Consider the following 10,129-nt stretch of genomic DNA (forward strand, 5'->3'; position numbering starts at 1 on the left):
GAGTCAGACCTTTGGTCCTTCTAGCCCAGAATTGTCGACACTGACTGACAGCAGCTCTCCAGGGTTTCAGGAAGGAGTTTTCCAGCCCTACCTGGAGACACTGAGGATCGAACCTGTGACCTTAGTCCAAAAGTGCAAAGCATGTGGACAACCACTGAGCTATGGCCCATGACATCAAGGTAGAAAAAAAAGCCAGCAGGGCAGCTTAAACAGCAACCTGCACAGAGGAAATATATTACTGAGGACAGGCTTTTGGCTTGATCCAGCATGGCTCCTCTTATGTTCTTGGGGCAAATACTTGTTCTCTGCTCTTCCAGAAGATTAACTTAACGGGCTTAAGTTACAGGAAGGTCGATTTTATGGAAACATCAGGAGAAACACCTTGATGGTAAGAGCAGTTTGGAGATGGAGCCAGTTACCTAGAGGGCTTTGGCTGGGCTCTTCTTTTCTTTGCTTCAAGCAAAGTCTGGAGAGCCATCAGCAGGGCGGGGGGGGGGGGTTCGAGCTCTGGATTGAGCAGAGGGCCAGACTAGGTCAGTCTTCCCACCTGGTGCCTTCCAGAGGTGTTGGACACAATTCCCATTATCCCACAGCCAGCTATCAAAGCTGGCGTCAAGGGTAGGCATGGTTGGGCACCTGCCAAGGGCCCACACCTCAGCAGGGGCCCATTGACCAGAGCCCCCTGGAGTTGCTCCTCCTCTTCACCATTGCAAGCTGCTTGTTCACCTGCCTCTCACTCTGGCCCAGACAACGGCGGCAGTGAGAAGGAGGAGCAGCAGATGCTGCAGCCTGCTTGCCCCCTGGATCTCTGCCTGACAACCTCTGCCAACAGCTACTGCCTATCTCCTATTAAGACATCATTTTTATGCAACTCAGCCGCCTAATTTCATACCAGGGAAGGCTTGTGAAGTTTGGGAAATGAAATGCCCAGAAAACATTTGCTTCAGGGGCTTCTTTTTAATTTGCGGAGAGAACAGCGTTGCCAGTGATCTGTCAGGGCCACGTCAAAAAACAAAAAAAGCACAAAAATTATGCACAAGGTCATGTTTAAACACGAGATTTGCACAGCTGCTGCATCCGGGAGGACCAGGGTGGGGTGGGGGGTGGTAGAAGCAATCCCTTTTACAGTTCTACAGTGGGGAGATTTAAACTGCCCAAAGGAGTCATCTGATTCTATGCACCGTGATTAGGGCTGGATTAACTGTCATGGTAAAGGCTCTGAAGAGCAGGGCTCCCAAAGCCATGCAAGGGCCCTTTCAGTGTGGCCGAATTCTTCACACCCCGGAAAGCGGCATCTTGCTCCTTCAATCCTAACGGTGCCTATATTGACAACTGCAGAAGAAAAATTGATAGTCTGGTCAGCATGCATTGCAGTCGGTTTTAGGGCAAGAGGCACACAGAGGGGATGGGGAAAGCTTCGAGCATATGCCTTGCATGCAGAAAGTCCCAAGTTCCATCTCTGGCATCTTTGGTTAAAACAGGATCTCAGGTTCAACAAGATCTCAGCTCTTGGCTAGGAAAGGCCAGCCCCCCTGAGCTCTCGGAAAGCCAAAGGACTGAGCAAGGCATGGCATTGATCTAATTCAGTAGAAAGCAGCAGTGGATATTAGCTAATTCCAGCTGTGAGGCCTGAACTCTGACTTCTGCCTCTGCGGCCCGCTATCTCTGGAGACGTCCTCCTGTCTTTGCCCGTCTTCTGAGCCAACATTCCAAACGCTTCAAACACACAGATCTTGGAAGCAGAATAAATTACAAAGGGTAAGTATGTACAAGGACGCTCCTTTTGCATCGCTGATCAAAATGTGGATTTCCCCCCTCCCTTCCTGGCACAGAGTATTCTCAGGGTGGGGTGAATGGTTATACGATCTCAACTAGGGCAGTGAGACCCAAGTTTAAATCATCCACAGAGCCATGACGAATGTCAGCGGGTGACCTTGGGCCAGTCACCCACCTCACAGGGTTGTTGTTCATCAGCAAGGGAAAAATATGTATGCCAGCTCAGCTGGGGGCGGGAGGGGAAGATGGGATTTTTTTAAAAGCAACAAATAAGTAATATGCAGGATTGCATCTTGCCAAGGCAAAATCTGACTCTGTCTGTCTTTGAAAGGTTGTGCTTGGATCAATGGAAGATGATGCGGAAATTCTCTTTCTGTGGGGTGACTAGTACTGGTAGTGAATGCAAACTGCCACGTCTTGTTGTGGTCTTCACATGATAGACAAACATGTGTGCCAGGCAGTAGCGGCTGGTGCCCACTAAGACTAGTGGGACAGAGGGCAGGGCAACTCGTGGTAGGCAGAGCAAAAGGGTCACAGTAGGCTGAGCCAAGAGATCCCAGTTATCCACAACAGCAGCCCATTGTACAGGAAAGGGAAACTGAGGCGAATTAACTTTGAGATCACATCTGGCGAATGGTCTGATAAAATGAATTGCTGCATAAGCACAGCAGTTTGTAAGATTTAAACCTAATCCCAACAACCACCCTGTAGGATACAGCATTATTATTATCATTATCATCATCATCGGCGGCGGCGGCTAGCTGGTGCCCATTGAGACTGGTGGGGCAGAAGGCACGGCAACTAATGGCAGGCAGATCCAACAGTTATCCACAACAACCCATTGTACAGGAAAGGGAAACTGAGGCAAATTAACTTTGAGATCATGCCTGTAAAGCAGAGGATTGGAGAAGGGAGATCCACACAGCAACGCAGAAATACTCCTTTCAGCCCACTTTTTTCTGTTCCAGCAACAACCCACAATGGCACAGAGAAGAGAAACTAAGGGCATAATCCTATGCATGTTTAAACAGAAATGGTCCTACAGTTCGCAGCATTCCCCAGCCAGCATGGGTAGCTGGGGAATGCTGGGAGGTGTAGGACCTTTTTCTGTCTAAACTTGCATAAGATGGCAGCCTAAGGCAAATAACTTCAAGATCATTGTGCAAACCAAGGGGTGATCTCTCTTTTACACACACACACACACTTTTGCACTGCCTTTTACTCTTTCTCTTACTCTCCCTTTCCTACTGTAACCTCATGGGGCCCAATCCAGTTTGGCACTGCCCCACCTGCACAAAACAACAAGCCACCCCTAGCCCCAGCCCAGGATATCGAGGGACCATAGCTCAGCAGCAGAACGCATACTTTGCACGAGAAAGGTCCCAGTTTCAATCACTGGCATCTCCAGTGCAAAGGATCATGCACCAGGGAATGAGATAGACCCCTCTCTGCCTCAGATCTTGGAGCTGTCAGCCAGAGCAGACAGTACCGAGCTAGACCGACAAATAGTCTGACCTGCTAAAAGGCAGCTTCTTATCGTATTAGGAGAGATAGCCACAGCTTAGTGGTTGAGCACCTGCTTTGCATGCAGAACATCCCAGGCTTGATCCCTGGCATCTCCAGGTAACAGGATCAGGTAGCCTCTGCTGAGCTAGAGGGACAAATAGTCCAACCCAGTATAAGGCATCCCATGAAGTTGATTGGTGGGAGATTCAGGGCCAGCAAAAGGAAGGACTTCTTCACATAGCGCAGAGTCAAACTATGGAATTCGCTACCGCAAGGCATGATGACGGCCACCAATTTGGACGGCTTTAAAAGGGGGTTAGACAAATTCCTGGAAGAGAAGGCAATCAGTGGCTACTAGCCCTGATGGTTCTGTGCTACCTCCAAGATCAGAGGCAGTATGCCTATGTACAGTGGTTGCTGGGGAACATGGACAGGAGGGTGCTGTTGCACTCAGGTTCTGCTTGTGGGTTTCCCTGTGGGCAGCTGGTTGGCCACTGTGTAAACAGAATGCTGGAATAGATGGACCCTTGGTCTGATCCAGCAGGGCTCTTCCTATGTTCTTAAGACAGTTTCCTAGAAAGTGATGCAAAATCAAGGAATCCTGTAGACACCCAGGAATTGGTCCCTTGTGTCTCTGTTATGTGCATGTATCAGGCCAAAAAAATTAAAATAAAGGAACGCACTCGCGCCACTGCTATCCACATATGATGGAGGACACAAAGAGTCATTTTTGGGTGGTGGGGGGGAAGTAGGCCACAGAAAATTGCCCAGCTAGCTGTACTGAAGCAGCTCATCTCTGCAGTGGTACGTGCATTCCTGCATCTTATCCCTGTTACTAAGCAAGGCTAGCAACGGGTGTACACAGGGAGGCGTCACTCATCACTAGTTAAGATGTGCTACTCAAAAAGGGTTGGCTATCTGGCGGTTGCACCCAGGGGTACATGACCCAGAAAAAAAGACAGGCAAGCCAAGCCATTCTCCTTTAGAAGAATCAGCGGCTGCTGCATTGTCCAAGGAGTCTTTGGCAAGATCCTTGAGGAAAGCATGTCACGCAGCTTTGTGACTTCCCCAGCCAAGTACCACTGCATCTCCATTCCCCAAAGCCTCATCTTTTGCTTTTTGCTCCGCTCACAACGCTCCTCCCCTGCCCCCGCTTAAGCCTCATCCTTGCCCTCCGCTCCCTGCAATTATCTCTGCTTGCGATCACTTTGGTCCCTTTCCAGCTTCTCCAGCAAAGGAAGAGAGTTCCCAGGCTCCACAAGCTCTTTTCTTTCTAAGAAGTCATTTGGGACAGAAAAAAACACACCCCTCTCAGGAGAGGTTCTTCTTCACACATGTGTCTTTCTTGGCAAGCTCCAGCTGGCTAAGATGAAGATGGTATTAAACAAGAAGAACAACAAAAGAAGAATCGTGACCCTCTTTGATTCTGAGAATCATCAAGGTGGCGGGGGTGGAAAGCACGGCCTTTGGAGACGATGATTTCTATCTCACATTTTTAATTAATGCTGCAATGAGGCCAAAACGCTCATTTTGCTTCTCCTTCTTGGTATCTTCTAATATGGCACAAGATCACACACTTTAATTAACATATCTGGAGGGGTAAACAAGTGAGGCTTAAATTTATGCCAAAAGGGGGGGACAAAGAGAGGAAAGAAGAGCCCCAAACAAAAATGTAGACTTTTGTTTCCTCTACTTCCCAACTCAAGTCTTGGCCTCCATAGCTCGGTAGCAGAACACATCCTTTGTATACAATATACCTGGGTTGCAGGGCAGCAGTCTGAGGTGAGCCAGAAAACCATGGGACAAGCCAGGAGACAAGGCCGAAGAGCACGGCCGGCCCTACCATTAGGCAGGGTGAGGTGGTTGCCTCAGGTGGTAGATGCTAGGAGATGGCAGCAAGGTGTTGGAGGAGAGACCTGTGTGCTCTGCACCCCCTAAGATAGCTTGCCGCCTTCAGGTGCAGTAGAGGACACTGTCCCATCCCCAGTGTTGAAGAAAGATTCAACTGCCAGCCCAACTGGCTTTTGTACATAGGATGAGAGGGGACACCATCTTGTTCTTTGCCACAGGCAGCAAAATGTCTTGGGCCAGCCCAGCTGAAGAGTAAGTCACAACCAAAGGACAAACCAGGAAGCAAGGTCGCAAAGCAAGTCAGAAGTCAGGACCAAACCACAACCAAGATACAGAAACACACCAGAGCTCAGGAAGGCCTTGTGGCTCAACCAAGGCCCAGGTGGAAAAAGAAGCCCTCTTATCCTCCTTCCTGTTGAGGAGGATCCAATGGCCAGCCCAAGTGGGCGGAGTCAATCAAGGGCCTGAAGGTCCTTCACCAAGAAGGGTTCCACCCGCAGTTCTGTGGTTCAGCACATGGGGGAGCTGTACACAGCTCCAGACAAGGTCCCAGGTAAGGCCATCATCAAGGGTAGGCAAGGTGGAGCACCCAAAATGGGCCCACTGACCAGAGCCCCCTGGACTTGCTCCTCCCTTTCACCACTGTGATCTATATGTTCACCTGCCTCTTGCTGTGGTGCAGACAATGGTGGCATGAAGGGACAAAGGGAAGGAAGAAGCAGAAGATGCCACGGCCTGCTTGCTCACTGGTGTCTTCTTCCATATACTCCTGTCCATCCACTGGGGTCAGTGGGAGAGGCTCTGCTTTGGACCAGAAGGAACTCTGTACAGGTCCAGCAACAGGAGGCAACTGCCTTGGGCAGTTGCTAGAGCCTTGCTCCTGCCTTCCTGGACCTGCATCCTTTTTTTTAAAAAGTCCTATCTGCTCCAGTCAATCCCCATCTTTGTTTTCAACAACAAAGGTCCACAACTTTCATGGCATTGTGAGGAACAACAGCTGCTGCCACAGGTTTTTGTGGTGGCGGCAGGGCCGGTGTCAAGGGTAGGCATGGTTGGGCATCTGCCAAGGGCCCACATCCCAGCAGGGGCCCATGGACAAGAGCCCCCTAGACTTGCTCCTCTTGTTCTCCATTGCAACCTGCTTGTTCATCTGCCTCTTATTTAGGCCCAGGCAACCGTGGTGGTGAGGAGGAGGAGCAGGAGATGCTGCTGCCTCCTTGCTCACTGGCTCCCTGCCTGTCAAGCAAGCAAGTGGTGGCAATGATGAAAAACAGGAGAAGGTCCCAAAAGCAGCCGGTGACAATGGTGGTGAGAAGGTAGACTTGGAGAAGGGGGCCCATTGAGTGTGCCCCCAAGGGCCCTCCAAAACCTGGAGCTGGCCCCAGGCTCAATCCCCATCATCCAGAGTTCAAAGATTTGGGGTACAGAGCTGGAAACTATCTTTAGCTGAGACTCTGGAGAGACACTGCCAATCTGAATACGCAGTTAGAGGGTCAGCAGTCTCACCTTGGTGTAAAGAAGCTTCGTATGTTGACTAGCATCGCTACTGGGCAGCGCAGCCTTTCCCAACCTGGTGCCCTCCATAAATTTTTGTAGCATTCCTACCCATTGGCCATGCTGGCCTCCAGATGTTTTGCTGAATGTCCCAAACATCTGGAGGGCACCCGGTTGGGGAAGGCTGGGGTAAATACTCTTGAGTGTCATTGTTACTACTGGTGTGCCAATGGTCAAATCATTACATAAGAGGAGGCAAGAGGAGTGAATTACATGTTGACGTTGGAATTGTGTTCGTGCAATAACAGTAGGGTTAAGAGGGAGACTTCTGGGTATAATCCTATTATCTCAGGGAATTTATGCCTCTGATTCTCAAGTCCTCTCCTTGGTTAGCAGACAACTACCAGTTAGAGGACCAGTACTACAGGGAGGTTAAATTTTCTCCCTTCCAGCAGAGGGAAAAGCAGCCTGGCTCCAACCATTGGCTGGAGCAAAAAACGTTGCTTTTCTTTTTTTTAAACTCTGAGACAGTTTTTGTTTCAAGGCTGCCAGTCTGTTTCAGAGGTTCCTACAGATTCAGTGTTCTCAATGCACAGGTGTTGATTCAGAGCATGCAATGTCAAACTTTCTGCCTTTACACCTCAGCTAGTATGCCTGCATGTTTGCCATGGAACCCCAAATGATTCTGGGATATGGCGTCAGCTGCACACTAGGGAATAGCCAGGCTTGCTGGGTGTCACCACTGTCCCAAATGGGCCAAACATGTAACCTAGTAGAACATGCCCTGAAAGCGCAGTAGTGATGGGCCAACTGTCTGCTGATCCACTATCACTGGTCAGTGGATGAAACCCTGATAGGTTTGCAAGGAACCCATTGAGGAATCCCGGATAGGATAGAATAATGCAGAGGCTGCTATTGCTCTCATGTTCTGCTTCTGGGTTTCCCACAGGCAACTGGTTGGCCACTGTGTGAACAGAGTGCTGGAGTAGATGGACTCTTGGAGCTCCTCCAAACAAGCAATTTATTACACGATCGTGATTGGTCACTCATGGACCTTTGCAGATCCTTTACATGTTGTTGTCAACCTCCAGGCACTTTCCCCCCCTTTATCCCGCTTTCAAAAAGATTGGAGATAAGTTGCAATAAACCTTAATGGTGCCATATCGGCAGTGTGAAATGATGCTGTAGTGCTATAATTTAGCCACTAGATGGCACTGTTTCATTGAACATATAGAGCATGCCTCGGTAGGGAAGTTTTCAATTTCAAATCACCATGTAAAGAAGCCCATTGTAAACCCAGAAAGACTCCAGAAGAAAAAAGCCCCTTGGTCTGATCCAGGATGGCTCTTCTTTTGTGGATGGGATGGGATGGGATGGGATGGGATGGGATGGGATGGGATGGGAGAAAGAAAGAAAGAAAGAAAGAAAGAAATTCTAAGTGTGCCCAGTAGGAAAAACTGTTAACTGTAAAGAGTTTTGTGATTCTGTAGGTTATGCAGACAATAAGTAAAGGAAACAGATCATCAATTTGTTTTTATTTTTAATGACAACAAAAGTACAACTATGAAACAACCATTTCATTACATCTGGCACAATGTTTTAAAGTTTTTTCTTTGCTCTTTAAAATATAAACGTTACTGATGAGATGAGAATATAAGAATATTAAAGGATTTGGGTTTTTTTGCCAAAATATCATAAATCTTAAGCATAATGGGGTTGTTTACATCTCAGAAAGTTATTGATTCTATCAACAAGGTCCACAGTGAAAGGGTTTTGTGCATTTTGCTGCCCTTTAGCCAGCTGAAATAGGCTGACACCTGGCCTGCATGTTTCTAAGATTAAATGTGCAAAATTTCTCTGAATCTTGACATTTTAGACATTCTCTTCAAACACATTTAATACACAGAGGCCATAATCTAGTACAGAGCTATGCATACTTAAGACCATCTACACTGCAAGCCTAGTATGGTTTATACCAGTTTTAATTTCATGGCTTCTCACAAAGAATCCTGGGATTTGTAGTTTGATAAGGGTACTGAGAAATTCTCCCCCAAAGACCTCTAGCCCCTTTCACAGAAGTACAGGTTCCAGAGTATCCTAGGGAGAGTGAATGGAGATTAAATCAGTTTAGATCTGTGGTGTGGGCATACCTACTGTGTTTTGTTGCAGCCAATGCCTATACAAATTAGAACTCCCTGACAATCAAATCTACCTGTATTATTAATTGAAAATGCCAAGATCTTACCCAGCATTTGAAATATAGTAGCCTTCCAAATAATTCTGCAAAGGCTGCTAGTTCTGCCCCCAAATTTTACTAGCATACCTGTCCAGACTTATCTACATGAGCCATTTGTGACACCTGAGCTGTGTAGAAGAACTAACTTGCCTCCAATTTACACACACGCAAAGCCAAGTCACTTTTCAAAACCTGATAGTAACTGCACACTCCAAATTGCAATTTTATGTCACCCTAATACGGACAATTGGCACAGAAGACCCATCATCCCCAGCCAGCACTGCTGGTTGGGATTATGGAGTTGTAGTCCAATACATCTGGAGGTTGGGAAAAGCTGGTCTAGAAATTGCCAAAGTTTGCTTTCTTGTTTTTTTATTTGTATATTAACTAGTACACAAGAAGGGAATGTTGCAACGTTAGGATTTTGGCTCATTTTTCATTATTCCTTTGGCAGATATCTCCTGCCTCCAAATGCCTTCATTTATCTAAAACACTCTGAGACCAAATATAATCTATGGCTGTAATTCTTGTGTTGATTGAACAGGGGGTGTTTTTACATCTCCTGCACCACATCCCAAGAGTGACTATAGATGCACCCTCAAGTTTGTGCATGAAGTTATGTTTTTGGACGTTTCTTTCTGCATATAGCCGGGCTTACACTCCATATCACAAACTGCTCCTGAAACTCCCCTCCTTTTCAAAATGGTTTTAAACATGCAGGATGGGATGTTATGAACTAAAAGCCAATTTGGAAATGGGAAATTAAGACACCCAGTTCTTTGGATCCTGGCCTTTTTGAATCCATCATTATTGAAAACAACAAGCCAAGGGAAACAACAAGCCCTTTAAAAACAGACTGGAAAGTGCATTCAAACTAGGAAGTTTCAGAAAAAGAAACCAAGCAACTTTAAAAGACACAAATGCAGCTTTTGGGGCTTTGCTAAAAGAACATAATAGTTCTCATTCATTTAAAGGGGCTAATTTGTCAGTGAAACAGGAATGAAACAGGGTCAGAGGGCTAGATTAATCCAGGAGGCTGCAATACACACCATATGGACAGAAATATCCTTTCAAAAACCCACCAAGATTGCAGCTTTACCGGAGTCCAGCTGGGATTAGGATGTTATTCCAGCTGATCCAAGGGCATTTTAAAATACCCTGAATGTCACCATCCCTCACCCTTTCTTTCTCTTTCCTTTTTTCTCTTCCCTTCCTTTTTCTTTCTCTTCTTTCTTTCTTTTTCCTTCCTTCCTTCTGTAACAGTTG

The 10,129-nt window shown here is 47.1% G+C and overlaps 1 long non-coding RNA gene across 1 annotated transcript; it reads left to right on the top strand.

Moving 5' to 3' along the window:
- The first annotated feature begins 221 nt into the window (after positions 1 to 221).
- LOC146336522 (uncharacterized) lies at positions 222 to 8,282 on the top strand. The gene is made up of 3 exons (XR_014785648.1): positions 222 to 388; positions 1,482 to 1,758; positions 7,577 to 8,282. It is a non-coding gene; the product is annotated as an uncharacterized LOC146336522 (long non-coding RNA).
- The last annotated feature ends 1,847 nt before the right edge of the window (positions 8,283 to 10,129 follow it).

This window comes from Heloderma suspectum, chromosome 12 (assembly GCF_057233095.1).
Source record: "Heloderma suspectum isolate Gila_16-S chromosome 12, 16-S_ref, whole genome shotgun sequence".
NCBI classification, from domain to species: Eukaryota; Metazoa; Chordata; class Lepidosauria; order Squamata; family Helodermatidae; genus Heloderma; species Heloderma suspectum.